Raw genomic sequence first — 17,449 nt, forward strand, 5'->3', positions numbered from 1 at the left:
TTTAAAATTAGAATCTAGTGTAACGTTCTTGATCGTTACCTCCCGGTTCTTTAATATTTTTTCCCCCAGTAAACATTGAGTGGATGACAACAATGGAACAGACAAAGTTTAGATAGAACTATAACATTTATTCAATTATATTGTTAAACCATTAATCAGCGTAATCACTATTATCACAGGCCCTTTTATATGTTAAACTATTAATTAACGTTTTATCACAATTATCACAGTTAGTCTTTTCTCTCACTGTCACAATGAAACAAAAATATGAATCGATCTCACCGCCGTTGTCCAGGTTTTCACGTCTTATCACATCGTCCGGTAGATACTCCCAGGTGTCTGCCACACAGCCAAAGACTCGTCGTCACCAGCTTCAGACGACTTTGGTGTAAACACACGTTGAGATGAAAGCTCAGCCACTGCACATGGAACTGGAGATGAAAGTCCACGGGTGGCCGGTCTGACCACTAACCGATCACTGGATCACGACGACATTGAAACCTTACGTGCGATGAGACGAGATAAGTGCCAAGGCACACTTCTACTATTGTAACTTCATCGTTACTTATGAGACGATCTGGCTCACACCATGACAGGGCGTGACGCCTTACTGATTAAGTCGGTCGTTAGTCGTAGGTGAGGAAGTAGGTAGGTAGCGAGAGTCAGTAAGTAGGTAGTGAGTCAGCACATCTCTAGCTGGCTTTTATATAGCAGCATTCCCACAATGCCTTACTGAAGAACCAATCACAACATAGAAGGTGCGGTATTAGCTTGTATCTGATTTACATAACTTCATGAGAAAAGGAAATACTGTAAACATTATAATATTAAATCTGACATCCAAACATAACAAATTGGAGACCGATCGGCGGACACACGATCCTACCGGTCGATCCCGGAGACAAAGGTAAAACAATGACTAGAATAAAGACGATTTCCACGGGGCCCAATTTGGTAACGTTACACTAGGTGATGAATGTCATATTGCGTTTCTACAGAAATAAGTTCAATAAAAAGGTGTTTCTTATGGAAATTTTAATCCATCAGAAGTGGGATGGTTTCTTAAACTGCAGAATTTTTGTGTACTTTATAGGACACCCATCTTAACACACGAGTACGACCCGTGCACCCATGGCCTCACACCCTCTATTAAGTTCCCCCTCTAATATGAATTTATAGGGCAAAAAAAAAAAAAAAAAAAAAAATGGGAATGATCTCGAGCAAACAAGCATCCCTGTCAAGCAAGTCCTGTCAATCATTTCCTTGTGGGAGCCGAAAAACACACGCACGGGTGGAAATTTTGCCTCAAGCCACCCATGTCACTGCAGACCAGAATTTCTCAAACTTTGTCATTGTAGCGCCTACTTCAATAAAAAAAAAAAAAAAATTCTCATAGTCACTTAAGAGCTTCTATTCTCCCTCCAGTAGGTGATATTACCCACTCCTATCGACCAATCATGTAGATAAACAAAACAGGCAATAAAAAACAGGCCAATTTATTTTTCCAGATTTATATCAAAATGTTCCTTGATTCTATTCTATCACTTTTCTCACTGGACTTGTCCAATGAAGTAGATCTTGCTTTTTTACACATATAGTAAAATATTACTGCAACAGCTGCTCCAGAACCAATCTCTGTAAGTCTTGGAAGAAGGTGTGTGATGAAATTGTACCGAATCATGATCAACCTAAAAACAAAGACAACATTAAAAACTTTTTTAATGTCATTTTAGTTACGTCTGAATTATAATCAGTCACGACAACTGCAATAATAATAATTGAAATAATTTACTCTGGCATTAAAAAAAAATAATTCACAAATTCCCTTTACATTCCACTTATGTTACAGAACCTAGGCATACAAGAAATACCGTTTTCTGTATATTTTTTTCGGGTCTTTCTTTCATGCCGAGCACAACTCTGGTCTAACACCATGGACAATTTACTACTACTTGGCCATGCATACACCTCATACACATTCCTCTGCAGAATTTCTAACGAATCGGTACATGCTGGAATGAGTGTTCCGAGTGTAATGTGGGCCTTAATACAATAATGTTGTCGGAATTGTTATTCTCTTGTTCTTGCTGGTGCTGCCATCTGTCTCCTACATCCAATCTTGACTGTTTGTACACTGTAAATGCAAGTATCATGTTTTTGGTGTGCCTGATCTCTGCGGGGAGATTTTAGAAATGGGAGACTGGCTTGCATTCGTGTCTCCAAATACAAAATCGCAAAAACAAACCTCAGCTGACTACCACTGTGCCACCAACAGGAACCTGATCTACACAATGAGAGTTCAGCTGAGCAATTTATCACCGAATGAGTTATGTTGGAAGTGTATGCACGCGTACCTAACAGCCTGAAAGCATACTTAGTGTTGTGCATGGATTTAGTGCTTCCATTTATATGCCAAGTTGTGAATGAAGTGAGACTGAATATTTGCACTGCTGTATGCTTGTTTCTCTCTGAGGCGAGAATTTTAAATGGGGAGATCAGCTGCTGCTGAACCAAGACATGCAACTTGTCCATATTCATCTGCGGAACTTCTAACAAATTGGTACATGTTGGAATGTGTATGTGTAGTGCACCTGACGTGAAGTTTGTTTCTGTGTAATGCTTGTTATGTGCAGTGCTGCCATCTGCCACCAGTTTTTCCTAACTATGCGTGAAGTGTAATGATTGAATAATTGTATTGTTGTAGGCCTGTTGCTCTGTGGCGAGACTTTATAATGGGGAGATTAGCTTGCATTCACACCTCGAAGTTGGGAACCACAGAAAACCAACTTCCCCCATTCACCAACTGAGCCACCCATGGAGCCCAAACCCAGATCTTTGCGATGCAAGTCAGTCCCTATGACTAAAAGACTGCACAGCAGCTAAAAAAAAAGCCTGAAAAACAGAGGACGTTCCAAAAGTAAGGCCTTGATTGTCTACAACAGTCTTCCTAATTTTATGCCGCACTGCTTCACGCCCCCCCCCCCCCACTGAGTCAATCAAACAGGATCCCATGTTAAAATTTACAGTTTTTACCGTGCCTGCCCAAAGGAGACGACATCATTCACTTAGGGAAAGCACTGGTCTAGAAGAATGATTCATCACAGACAAACCCTGACTTTCACTTGAAAGGGCCCTGGGCGGAGCGGACATTATAGAGACAAACCCTTCCAACCAAACCCATCCCCCCCCCCATCCAACTAGAATCAAATATGTTTAACTAACATGAAAAAGTTTAAAATTTTAGGAGGGGTGGGGATCAAAATTATGGAACCTTGGACAAATGTGCCTCTTGCCCATGCAGAAACCGGGCCGATTTTATCCTCAAACATTGTACACCAGCGCCAACCCAAACATTGGCTATAGATATCTGTCACATACTTCTCATGTGATCGCTCATAACGCATTTTGTGGCACAAACTTCACTCTTTAAACAAATCTTTATTACCACCCCCACCACTGATAAATCGCTCCCAATTCAATTGAACATGGGCACACCAGTCTTAATTTCTTCTCTATTGTCTGACATTATGCATATTCTTTTCTTTACGTCACTTTCAAACCTCACATTATACGTTCTGGTCAGTTTCAAAAGGTGTATTCTTCATTTTGTACTCAGTTGTTTCTTTTTGAACCTTTTCTACACGGAAACCTACTTTTGGAACATCCCCTTCACCCCGAAATATAAGATATATCAGATTACAAAACAGAGTTTCTTACGAATGAGGTAACACACTTCAACAATTTTTACTTCATTGAAATAAATTGAGAACAAAGTATGACCAAATCTGCAACCAAAATAATACAGGGTGGATGAAAAGTCTTGGTCTGGAATTACACTATAAAAGTTTAATAAAAGATCTTTTACAAAACCTGAAGAAACAAAACAATAAGCCTATTGGTTACATTAGCTCGAATGTAACTGATACACTTCTTGGTTGCATTTTTCAAGTTTTATAAAAAGTTTTATAAAACTTTTAGAGTATAATACCCACCTTGGACAAATTTTAAAATAAATAACAAATCAATCAATTGATATAAAAAGGTGATTTGCATTGAAATACTTATCATGGCTTAGAGTTTTTATGATAAATTAAAACGCAAAGTACAAATTTCACTCACAGGTGATGCTGTGGAATGAAAAACTTGACATAGCACATAAAATGCACTACAAACAGTGCATAATTAATGTTTAAGACAATTTGTGTTACAAAAAACCACCACATTTCAATATGGGCAGCCTCTTTAGTTATAGCTACATCTAAACGGGTAAAAAGGTGCGGGTAAAAAGTAGTTTTATGCGATATGATGCAACAAACTATGCATTGTTTTGTTGTATTTCATGTGTTATGTAGAGTTTGATTTTATAGCGCTACCTGTGAGTGAGATTCGAATTTAATTTAGGAAAAAAAAAAAAACACTATGTCATAAGTATTTTAATGCAAATTGCTCTTTTCTGTGTCAATTGATTTGTTAATAATTTTTAAAATGTGTCCAGGACTTCTCGTCCACCTTGTATTTACACTTACCAAAACTGAAAATTGAAGTAAAAAATAATTTCTAAGACCAGCAAAAAGAAGTTATAAGTTATTGTAATTTCCTGCACAATAAGCATGAAAATCCATTAACACAGTTAGAGCAACCAGATTTCAAAACGACAAACCCTACACATCCAGCTCAGATTCTCAAACATGTTCAGAGAAAATCAATTTTAAAATATTCTGCCATGACAATTTTAAAAATTAGATAAACATAATGCATACATATAATCTGCATACTAATAAACTGATGAATTTCCTAGTCTTATGTCACATTACAAGTTGAAATTTGATTAGAAGGAATTGATTATATGATTCAACATTATCAAAATTGATTTGCTAGCCCTTTTCCTTTCTCATCAACCCTAATCAACAGTTGAACTCGTGATTTAACAAATCAGAAGAAACTGACAATTTTATTTGTTAAATCAGGGACAAATTTGATCAGGAGCATCATTCGAACAGCAATTCAGCAGAATTTAACACCATTCCGATAACACCTAAAAAAATATAAACTCAAGAATAAAAGTCAGGGTGCATGAAAAAAATGCTTGATAGAAGTTTGTTTGACACGTCAAACATTTTTATCAAAATATGCCCAAATTCTCATTTTTTCGTTAATTGAAAGTTTCTTTTCAGAAGAACCCCCATTCTTTTTTCAAGACAAAGCACAAACTTCAAACTTGAAGTAACTATTTCTTTACAGTACAATGTTTTCGTTATTGAAGAGCAGAAACATTCCCACATGCAAACTAAATGGCTTTATTATTATCATCTCCTTCACCCCAAAAGAAACTTGATTCCTGCTCCCTTGTTTGTCTTTGAACAAAAGTTGGTCAAATGCTAGGAAGTCAAATCTTTGGATTGTGGTTTTGGGTGATGAGAAATAAGAAAAATAAAATTAGTGACAGTTAATACTGGGCAAATCGTTCCAAAATTTCGGTAACGTGAAACTTATGTTCACAATAATTAAACTTATACTCAGAATTTTAGAGAATATTTAGCCACTGGTATAAGTAAATAAATAAAAAAGTTTTTGATCAACCCTGTATGATAAGCAAATGATTTGTAAACTTTCACAAAATATTATAATAATTTTTCACAATGCTTGTGTGCATTTTCATGAGAATAGCACGTATATTCACAAAAATAAATTTCCCATAAAAATTCCAATTTTCATTGCTTATTTTTTACTTATAACAGTTTTCAACAAATTTTCATGAAATTCACACAATAAGGAATTATCAAATTCTAAATTTCTACACATGGTATCTCACGTATAATGTCAGATTTTCGGTGAATTTCATGAATGTTGGTTGAAAAGTGAGCATGTTATAAGCAAAAAACACATGATGAAAAATGGAATTTTTATAGAAAACATCTTTATGAATGTGCTATTCTCACAAAACACACAAATATTGCACCAAGTTATTACAATATTTTGTGAAATTTGCAAATCATTTATAGTTTTTTGTAAATCATACAAGGGTTGATCAAAAACATTTTCTTATTTAATTTTTTTGTCGGCCCCCCAAATGCGCTCGTAACTAAATTTTCACTGGAAATTATGAGTGCAAGCATAGGGTTTACATGACTGAAATTTCAGAACGATTTGCCCAGTATTTTTCTAGAAACTCCGGAAAATAACTGAACTCCAAAAAGGGGACACACTTTTGGCAATATATTGTACTTGTTCTGCAAAAAATAAAAAATAACTTAATTTCTACATTTTATTTATTTATTTATTTATATATAAAAACAGGCATAGTTTCTAAATATTGATTAGGCCTATTTTCATTGAAAATTACATTGGCATGCAAAAGGCTATGAATTCTCTACAAGGTCTGATTCTCAGGTTGAAGCATTAAAGCAGTTAATTTCGGAGACATCTCTACATTCAATATTTTATAGAGGTTCTTTTTAATCTAGCACAAATAAAAATAACACCAGGAATTAAACATTTTGTTTTCTCATTATAGAAACAGTGTAATGTCATAGCTGCCAACTCCGGACAATGAGAATTATGGAGATATTTGCATTCAAAATCTTTACCAAATTCCATACAAAAAATAAATATAAAAAGGGATTTTTGGAAACAATGTAGGGATTTTTCTTTTTTGAAAAGAAGGAAATACCGCAGGCCATCACAGATTAGTGCAGTCCCCAATCATCATCAACTGGTAGGTTAAATTACCCATCTTTACTACTTTATAATCAAACCACACCAGCAAAAAAAAAATAAAAATCCCGATTATGCTCAAAACTTGCATACTTATCAAAGCACACGTCACCTTGTCAATTTTGCACGTCAGAAAGCTGAATAGATGCTGGATGTTTTGGTGAATTTTGTCCCCCCCCCCCAATGAAATATTTTTCTGATTTGATACAATAGTGACAATTTACATCATACTTGTGTCATTTCAGGGATACAAAATGAAACAAACTGCCTTTTTTCCAGAGTAAGTTTTTACCATGAACTGCGATAACTTTGGGGCAGCAGGTAATTTTTGGCTTACGAATCTCAACGGCATACATTTTGAATTGGTGCCCGATTACGCTACCAAACCCACTATGTGCTGCTACCTTGCCACATTTATTGAAAATTAAAGCTGCAGTTCACGAACCTCCGAAGGCATCCCAACTTGTTTTCAACTTAGTGTTGCCAAGTTTCTAGTTTTTGGGTACAAATACAAGGCACAACAGGTAAAATGTCAAACGCTAAGAAAAAGATGCCCATAACAAATATGGATGCCATATTTCTAAAATACAGGAAATCAATTGAAAATGCAATTATGAAAACTACATATACACGATAAATTACTATACTGTCCATAAAAAAGATTATGGTTGTCTTATCTAAGCATGGATAACTTCTCGATTTACCCCAACATGATTATCATATTTCTTTCTAAACGTGTGAATTGTGCTAGAATTTCATACCTCCAGGGGTAAGCTTAAATTTATTAACATTATTAGAGAAAAATTCCCTGTGACACTATAATCTAAAATTGTCCTTTACAAATTGATACTGGTGTCCCCTTGTCAAAGCAGTTGATTGACGGTGTATTAATAATTCATGACCCATACTATTCATCTCATTGAAGATTTTAAAAATTTTGATCATATCACCTCCAACACCTGCATTCTTTCAATGTAAAAATTTTCAAAAAATGAAGTCTCTCTTCATAACTCAAGCCTCACCCCTGCCAACAAGGACCCGTGTAGCTCTTCTCTGCACTCCTTCAACCAAGTCTATGTCCCTCTGTAGGTATGGACTCCAAAACCTTACAGCATACTACAGTCCAGAACGAACTAAGCCTTGGAAAAGCGGAAGAATGCCTTTAGGAAAACGCAAGGAGAGCTTCTTGAAACTGAGAATTCTGCTTTTTTTTTTACCACTGCTGAACAATGCTCAAAAAACTTAAGCTGCTCCTCAATGAGAATTCCCAAATCAGTGACCCTAGTTGCAACTGAGATAGTGACACTAGTCAAGACAAATTTGGGTTGTTCAAACCAAAATGAGCGACTATGTACTTCTTAATGCTAAACGACATGCTCCAATCCTGTTTAAGTTGGTCTGGAGCGACTCCCTATCACTTTGATTCCCGACTACCCAATTAGCTTCACTTCATCTGTGAATTTGATAGCAATCCCATCGAGTTTATAGATAAGTGAAAAAAGAATGGAGCCAAAGTATGGATTCCTTGAGGTAATCCATTTGTCATACCTGTCCCATCAGAGAATTCCCCATTCACTATAACCCAATGCGACCTATCTCTCAACCACGATTCTATCCAATTTAGCAAGTTGTCCTCAATCCCAATCTCATGTAAACACTTCAAGAATTCACCATGTTGGACCTGATCGAATGCCTTTTGGAAATCAAGGAAAACATCTAAAATTTTTGCCCTTCCCCAGAGCCTAAAAACATTCATATGCTTCCTAAGAACTACAAATACTTCATTACAGGCAGGTATGTACTTTGAGAAGTACTTATATGTTACCTATTTCATGTGATAGTAATATTTTTTTATACTTTTATTTTGTGTTATAACCTCAACATAACATTAATGTCAAGATTCATTGAAAGACTGGTTATTTGTGGAGATGACGATTACAAGGAAGAAAATTAATCTCTGCCCCCACAGGGACTCGACCCCCCCCCCCCCCACTACGAAAACAATTGCCAGCAATAATCTTATTTCCTACATGAATATGGAGGTAATATGGCTGGATGAAAAAAACAATAATTCATAGCACTTCCAAATGCTACTTGCCTCTTGCATTTAACTGGATGTGGCTTACTTCTGCTCAATGAAAGATGCCCACAGAAAGGTGCCGCAAGACTGGAAGAAGACGGTCACTCGAAGTTGATGTACATCTGTGACCACGAACCAATTTCAAACACTTAAAATACCTCTGAAATAGCCAGTTCAAGGGTCCAGAAAACTTGATTTCTGGGTTCTCAGATCCAAACTTTATAGGTCTTGCAAAGGTTACCTTCTGGAAGCATGGTTCCCTCCTGGAATCCAAGCCTAAAAAACATCTTGTAATAAGATTTTAATGCTATGTCTGAAATGAGTCACTTATGTGTATCATTGGGAAAGATTGGTTTTTTTCATAGTGTTTCTAAGCAAAAAAAAAATACTGTCCCAAATTTACCACACTTAACCCATTTGAATACAGCTCGACAAGAAAAAGTACATGTTGCAAATTTTTTCGGAAAAAATACTCATGGGCATAAATGGGTTAATAGAGTAAGATTGAGGCAATGATGCAAGATGTTTCTTAGGATGGCATTGTCATTAACTAAAATTATGTCCATACTTATTAAGAGGAAATAATTTCATATATTACCATAGTTTCAGCAATCTATCTTAATAGGTGTTGACAGGAGTAATAAAAACCCAGAAAGTTTCCTTGATCTAAGGTAATAATTTTTCCCCCCTTAAAAGTAAGGATTCTTTACAATCACCCCCAAAGCAGAATGTTTAGCACTGCTCTGTGACGAGCCCTCAGCTGACTGGAAATGTTCTGCGGTAAAAATCCCCATACATGTAATCAGGGGCGCAACTAGATGCTTCGTCACCCGCGGCAAGCGCACATTTTGATGCCCCCCCCCCTTGTAATGTGGGAGAGGTTTTGTAATGAAATTTGCGCCCCCCCCGGGGGGGGGGGGACACACACCTTAAAATTCTTCCAAAATTGTTCTGCAGTAGCACTAATTGTTCTGCGACGTACGTCACAGATTTTGGCACATTCTGCTTTGAGGACAATCACAGTTGAAATTCAGGAGATATAAATTTTCAGGAGTCTGGGAGATAAGAGTAGAAATCCAGGAGACTGGAGCTATGTAAGCTGTCAAGAGCTCTTTTACGAAACAAGGATCAAAAGACCAATAAAAAAAATACAAACACTAAAATCACATTATGCACGTTCAATTCACACTTCAAAGATCCTTATTAATTTTGATGTACGTTTGACTTGATAGTTTCCATCCTAATGTTTGATTGCTTCAAAAAATAAAGTAAATAAAATTCCTTGACTGTTCCTAACTGCAAAACAGATGAACTACCAATATTTTTTGCACAGATAGAAAAGAAATTAATTTGCACCTATGCAGAATCATCTTTATCGGTCATATCTTTGACCTGGTCAACGAAACCTTGGGTCTTTTCGGTCACAGTGTCTTTGGCAGTGTCCACTTTTTCTTTCCCTTTCCTCAGTAAGGAATCCATTTCGTTCTCAAATGATTTCAGCTTCCTCTGCTTCAATTCTGGACGGACTCCGAAATAGTAGCCAGCACCAGCAGCGCCAATCAATCCAGCGATAATGCCGAGCTTGTATCTCTGATAAAATTTTGACATAGTCAAAGGCGTCACGTCTGGTTTACAACACGATTTAAGCAAAAGCTTACAACCTGTAAATAAAACACAAAAGTCCCAAAAATCAATGAACATTGATTTTTCATTGCACCTACTTTGAGATATCCACAGAATTTATAAATTTATTTACTTCTTCCTGTCTCACTAGCTACAATCAGTTTTCCGGTTTCCACCACACTTCTATATATATATATTTCAAATTCTTGCAGCGATCTTTGCTCACAATTCAAGAAGTGTCATTAGAACTTTTGCATACTGTTTATGCCTACTTGATGTGCAGTATTTCTTGATAATGAACAACTAGGCATGATAAACATTTTGAATATTAAACAAACATAAAAAAACCTTTATGTTTGTTTGTTCTATGCACCTACAAAATTCTGAGAGTTATAATCACTTTGGCAAATTTGAATTTGAAAGAAATGGAACAGCTATATGCTGATCTGTAGGCCTGCATAAAAGTCTATTCCGATTGATCAGAAACAAACTATCGCATATATTTAACATGACTAACCTAGACAGAACCAGGGGGGAAAAATGCAGGCTTTCTCTCAATTATTCATAAATATACAATCCATGGTATGTGCTCACCAGGGTTTAAGCTAGATAAAAAATTCTTTTCGCAAAAAAACGAAAATGGGGGAAAAGCTAAAAGCTTTAGCACAATGATAATAATTGATGGTTGGATGTCTACTCGTTTCGCACCTCCTGTACACCTTTTTGCAAAAGTGGCTACCACTTCTTTTCCATTCTAAAATTTTCTTTTGCATTTTGCAAAAAATGTGATCGTAGCTTAAACCCTCGCACTCACCTCCTCTTGCATATACTATCGACCCCTTGGTCTTGGCTATGATACAAATAGCTCTGATGTATGCACAATGAAGCTCAGATACTTTTATTAAATTTTTAATTATTGATCTTTGCAATTTGATTATTTATAGTCCTTTAACCACAAGATGAAACTTGGCTACAGCATGTCATGCTACGTCAAACAATTTTATTCTTTTCTAAAAGGACAAGATGATCATGAAAGCTCAGGTGCTGACAAGCTATAATTTCACACATCTACTTATGTTCTCTGTCAGAGGTGGCTTGAGAAAAAGTCTCCACTTGTGCTGAACCTATTTTTGATGCCTTCTGAATTGTTTCCTGGTTGTTAAGCACCCTTTTTTACCCTTTCAACTTGGATTTGGCACTCTGTGTGGCCATACAGCTCGATAGCTACCCCTTTTTTTATTTTCGATTGCATTAGGTGCCAATTCTCACACTTGGAAAATCTGTAATTTGTCACGTGACAAAACATTTAGCTACCAAAGAAAACAAATCCTACAAATAAAAGGTAAATTGAAGATTTTTCAGGGTGACCCATTCCAGTATTTTTCTGTAGCGCCCAAGTGGTGTGGTGCTCATCTACCACAGTGAAGATTGCTGTCATGGTCCCACGTTTGAACCCGAGGGGGGGAAGGATAAGATATTTTCCCCCAATGAACTTGAGCCGGCCACCAATAGACAGCGTCTTTGCTTCCAACCCATCTCATTAATGGCAGTAAATTGCAATAGAGTGATATGGTGAGAGTTGGTATTTGGCGATGTAGTATTTTTCTGTAATTCTGGCTCTCTGCCTTTTTTTAAAGTAAAAATTATCCTGTTTCTTCTAGTATTTTCAACAAAGCCTACATGAATTTTTATTCTCCACTGAAATTAAGCTGATTATTATAACTGTGAGTATTAGTTTCCCATTTAAAATGTTTTTTTTTTTTTTTCGCGAAACTCATTTGAATCCACTGTGATTTGCAATAAAACTCCATTTCCCAGCAGCAGAGATGCCACTGATGTGCTATAGTGCGTCAAATACCCGGAAACTTTTGGAAAGGGATGCATAAAAATTAAGTTCAGGCATCTCATTGGACGCTAATAGTAGACAATGTGCCCGAGTGGCATGGTGGTAAGATGCTCGCCTACCATCGTGAAGGTTGTTGTCAGGGTCCCAAGTTCGAACCCAAGGGAGGATATATTAAATACAAATACGATAAGATACACTATCAGGGCGTTCAAGCGGAAAGTGAAAGGACGTGTGTTCAATTCCCCCGCAGGGGCAGTTGAATTTTCTATTTCCAAAATATATTTTCGCATCAGCCAGCTGTTAAAAACCTTTGAATTGTTATTATACTCACTTTTGATACAATATTTGGTGAAAAAAAAAAAAAAAAAGGTCACTTTAAGATTGCAAGGACTAGAGGATTTTATTTCAAGATTTTTAAACTCTTGCAAAATATAATTTGAAGATTTTAATGGATTTTTCTGTAAAGATACAAAAAAAATCCAGAAGAATCTGGTTTACGACTGGAGGATTTTGATAAGCCTTAAAAAAAATCAGAAGGCTTTCAGGTAAATTAGAAGCATTGGCACCTATGCTATAAGGATGGAAATAATAAAACTGTATAAAGACTAACTGTGATGACTGACAAATTGAAATCATAGTCCAAACACAAAAAAAAAATGGCTGTAAAATGTATAAATGCCTCTCGCCTCTCAGTTATTGAATTACATTACCTTCAAATCAAGTCAATAATTATACAGACAGGGGAAATATCTTTATCCATTCTCTGGAACCCTTCACAGAGTTCTGAATTTGAAAAATGAGCCCTTTGAAATATAAATTATTGAAACCAAAATTTTAAATTCTATTTTTTATGAAAAATTAGGAAAATACCACCCTTTTCATAAAATTACTCACTTTTTATAAACTTATAACTCATTTTTACAAAAACAGGGTCATATTAAAAATGTCTGGGGGGGGGGGGACAGACACCCCTCTCCCTTACAGTCCCGAAATTCACAAAATTTTATCATAACTTAAATGCACACAAAATGAAATCGTAAATCATGTTACCTCCTTCCCGTATGGCTGAGAATTTCCAATGATAACTCGAACACTTTCAAAGCTCTGTCTAAAACTGCAAGAGAGGAATTCCCAAACATTAAAAGTAATATATTAGGAGAACCATATCAATGTAATTTAAAAGGTGATAAAAAATATGCGGAGTACAACATTTTTCTTAACAATCTTGTTATTAATTTCGAATACAACAAATGGACTATTCATAATCTAAACATATGCATTTGTCAACACCCACATTCATTTGAATTTAAAGTAGCTGCATTTGGTCGAGGCAACTTTTAAAAAGCTTTAAAAATGCTTTTTAAAAATTTCAGCTATGCACTGCACCTGTTTGTTAGAAATTTCCTCCCATTTCCTCCGTAGCCGGTCAATTTGTTGCACTCAACTTGTCGCGTCTCAATTTGTCATGGTACAAATTTGTCACAGTGCCAATTCGTTGCGGTACAAGTTTGTCGCAGTGGCAATTTGTAGCGGTACAAATTTGTTGCAGCTCCAATTCGTAGCTGTACAAGTTTGCTGCCGTGTCAATTCGTTGTGACGTCAATTTATCACAGAATCAATTTGTCGAAGCGTCGATTCTTCACTGTACATGTTCCTCGCGAGCTTGTATGTAGGTTTTTGTCTTATACGTGAAATAAGAAACATGAACAAAAGTGCACACAGTCTACTGAAAAGGATTATTTTTTGTCATTGCGAAAAGGTCATCAGAATTAAAATTACAATATCAATTACATTTAAACACACAAAAATTTAACTGCATATAAAAATTTAATTATATTTTAAAATTAAATTATAAAAATTTGAAATGTTAAATAATTGACTTTTGATGTGATAAAATTTCAATATCATGTGGAAAAATTTCGGTTTGTATGATATTCCCCAAATTACAGTGGAGCCTCTCTTTAACTGTAAACTTCTATCTGCCCCATGAGCTCAAGAGTTTCTCCCTCCTCCGAGAGTCCCTAACATATACCACTACAGTACCTCCATGAGAACCTGAAATATTTAATTAATTAATAATTAAATTAAAATATTTAATTTTCACCGTATATGTGCCCTACTTCCCGCTTCCTGTCAGGATTTCTATTTCTTGCAGCTAAGGGAGTTGGGTACAGATCAAGGGAAGAAATGTACAGTGCTTATGAATGATGATTCGATGAAGCTTTCATAATGCCCACAACCTTGAGTCTGGCGCCGTAGACCGCTCAGCCATCCTGACATCATAATGCCCACAGGATGAGCACAGAAAAAGCCATGTAATCACCAATAAGAAAGATGACTGAAGCAGTCGCATAGATATAACCATCTTATATTTATGGTCAGTCGCATATTTTTGGCTGGCTTGTTTGAATATTTTTAGGCTACATAGTTTTCATTAGCGTCTAAGTTTTTGGTACAAGATTGGTGTGCTTGGTCTACATTTTTCTGTTGGCAAAAACATGGAATATTGCAAAACCGAACATGGAAATGATATGTTGGTTTGCATGTGTTTAAAAGTTTCCCTCCATAATTCATGTTCCGAAATTAGAAAATTTTTTAATGCAATTGAATCAATTATCCTATAATTAATTTTCTTTTGAGTTTATTGTTGTATCATAAAACAGATACACAGATTATACGGACGACAAAAAATAATGTAGTACTTTTTAAATTAAATTGTTTGAATTCAATTTAAAATAAATTGCAATAAATTGAAATCTTTCGTATCGTTAAAAAAAACTGAAAAAAACTATGGTAGTTCAAAATACAATCACTTATTATTCTGTTAATCATCACCTTGCATTTTATTGCGATATTCATGTTATATAAGTGTTTAAATAAAATGATACTCAAAGACACTGAAAATAAATAAATGTTTAGATATTGTGAAGTGTTTATATGTAAAATATGAATTTTTTTTTAATTAAAATTATCCTGATAAATGCAGGCTATAATCAGAGGCAGATTTATAGCTTTAACCACCTGTGGGCTATTCAAACCTTGCATCCGTTCTCCCTTTCTAATTCATGTTCTAGATCACCAATTATTCAGTTTTGGCTTTCACTTGAGCTTATCGTCCTGAGATAAATCCTGCATACCCCCTCCCCACCCAGGAAAAATTTTAAAGCAATTCAAATTTGTTGCGACAAATTGACATCACGACGAAATAACTTTGCCACAACTTTGTACAGCGGAAAATTTGTACCGCAACAGAATGAGTCTGCGGCAAATTGACGCTGCAAGGAGTTTGTAGCATGATGAATTGAAGCTGTAACGAATTGTTACGCAATAAGTTGAGCGCGACAAATTGACCTAGACTCTATTTCCCCTACTTAGAACTTTCTTCAGTGTTGCCAAGCTTTAGCAGCTCTTAGCACAAGCTGGTTCTACAAATATACTGTAAAATCCAGCGAATTGAGATCAGGAGAATATGGTGTCCATTTAGCAGATGCAATGAAATCACAAAAAATGAGCCTTAAACCCCTGCTGGGTACCTTTCGGTCTTTGTGTTGGCATTGAATCTTGTTGGAATGTCCAAATGTTTTTTCCAAAATGATTTTGACATCATGGAAGCACAACCGCTTGCAAAATATCTTTTTGGTAAATATGTTGATAAATTTTGACCTCGCTTTTCCACAAAACAATAGGTGTCTTTCTTACTGCAACAAATTACACCCCTAAACCATAATAGGCTAAGAACATAGTGCGGCTATCTAAGCCAGGGGTTCTCAAACTGTACGCCGCCAAACTTTATCAGAGGTGCTGTGGAGCAGTGACCCCCTTCAAGGAGATTGCTGAGGAAAACTGCTGAGAAGCATAAGGGTTGAATAGGGCAGGGGTTCTCAAACTGTGTGACATGGAACGGTGACCCTGACAAATGTTTTTGAAAATATTCTTCGTTAAATCAGTCAATGATTGCTAAGAGCTGCTAAAGCTTGGCAACACTGAAGAAAGTTCTAAGTAGGGGAAATAGAGTCTAGGTCAATTTGTCGTGCTCAACTTGTTGCGTAACAATTCGTTACAGCGTCAATTCATCATGCTACAAACTCCTTGCAGCATCAATTTGCCGCAGACTCATTCTGTCGCGGTACAAATTTTCCGCTGTACAAAGTTGTAGCAAAGTTATTCTGTCGTGATGTCAATTTGTCGCAACAAATTTGAATTGCTTTAAAATTCAAATGTTTGTTGTGATTTTGTAAATAGGGTAGTTGCTTCAGGCGTGAAAATATCCTTCTCTGGGGAGCCGGCGGAGCTTGCGGCTAAGCATTGAATAGGGAAAAGGGGTGCCGCAGGTGGAAAAAAATTTGAGAATCCCTGGATTAGGATATAGAGTTCCACAGGTGGAAAAGTTCGAGAACCCTGGCCTAAGCAATACTAACTACATGAGCAGACTAGTGATAACCTTTGATCACAAATTGTGCATTTTTGTAGGGGTGGCTTCTTTAGAGTTTCTCCCACCCACAGTGGCTCAGGATAACATAGTTTCTGGATTAACATGGTGATCAAATGGAAGATCACTGGAAGGCTAACAATAACCACATGATTGACAATAGAAATAAACTTTAATATAGTACGAGGTTGAATGCAAGAAATCTAAGGTTTAATTAGTTCTGAGCATTAAAGTTCAATGAAAAGAAAAATCAATTTGTCACGGGGGTCACCTTCATGTGTGTGTAATCGGCGCAAAAACAAACCGTGTATAAATCAAAGGGAAAATTTGGGAAACATTACAAAATACGAGATCCTCTATTAGTATTCAATACTTAGATCAATTAAAATAGTGACACGCAGTTAAATACTAAAGCATTTAATTACTTATAATGAAAGTTATGCAAATAAATGAATAAAACTTACAAATTCGGATTTGTGAGTGTAGATTTTGAGTTGAAAATCCTAACTAATCTTTGATCACGTCCATTTAAGAATGAGTTATTAAAAAAAATCATTGACTGAGCTCTAATTAAAGCTCAAGCGCTCGTGTTTACAAGCAACAGCATCCATTCAATGCGTGTCACGTGGTCCGTAAACATTGAAAGCAAATTTTAGAAAACTCCCGTTTACCCGTTTTGATAACTATCCAATCATAATTCGGTATACTACGTCACTCCCATACACGTTCAATCAAAAGACACTTCTCACTCGCAGAT

General features: G+C 36.0%; 1 long non-coding RNA gene across 2 annotated transcripts; it reads right to left on the minus strand.

The window, feature by feature from the left end:
* Nucleotides 1-1,480: 1,480 nt before the first annotated feature.
* Nucleotides 1,481-17,338, minus strand: LOC149071700 (uncharacterized). Of its 2 annotated transcripts, XR_016194559.1 has the most exons (4): nt 17,157-17,316; nt 13,314-13,377; nt 10,151-10,455; nt 1,481-1,688 (listed from the first exon to the last, which is right to left on the minus strand). It is a non-coding gene; the product is annotated as an uncharacterized LOC149071700 (long non-coding RNA). The 2 variants fall into 2 exon arrangements; XR_016194560.1 differs by lacking the exon at nt 10,151-10,455 and having other exon boundaries at nt 17,157-17,338.
* Nucleotides 17,339-17,449: the final 111 nt, after the last annotated feature.

Source organism: Pholcus phalangioides, unplaced genomic scaffold (genome assembly GCF_987345545.1).
Source record: "Pholcus phalangioides strain wild (caught in Gottingen) unplaced genomic scaffold, Ppha-v1.0 ptg000018l_1, whole genome shotgun sequence".
In the NCBI taxonomy this organism is placed as follows: Eukaryota; Metazoa; Arthropoda; class Arachnida; order Araneae; family Pholcidae; genus Pholcus; species Pholcus phalangioides.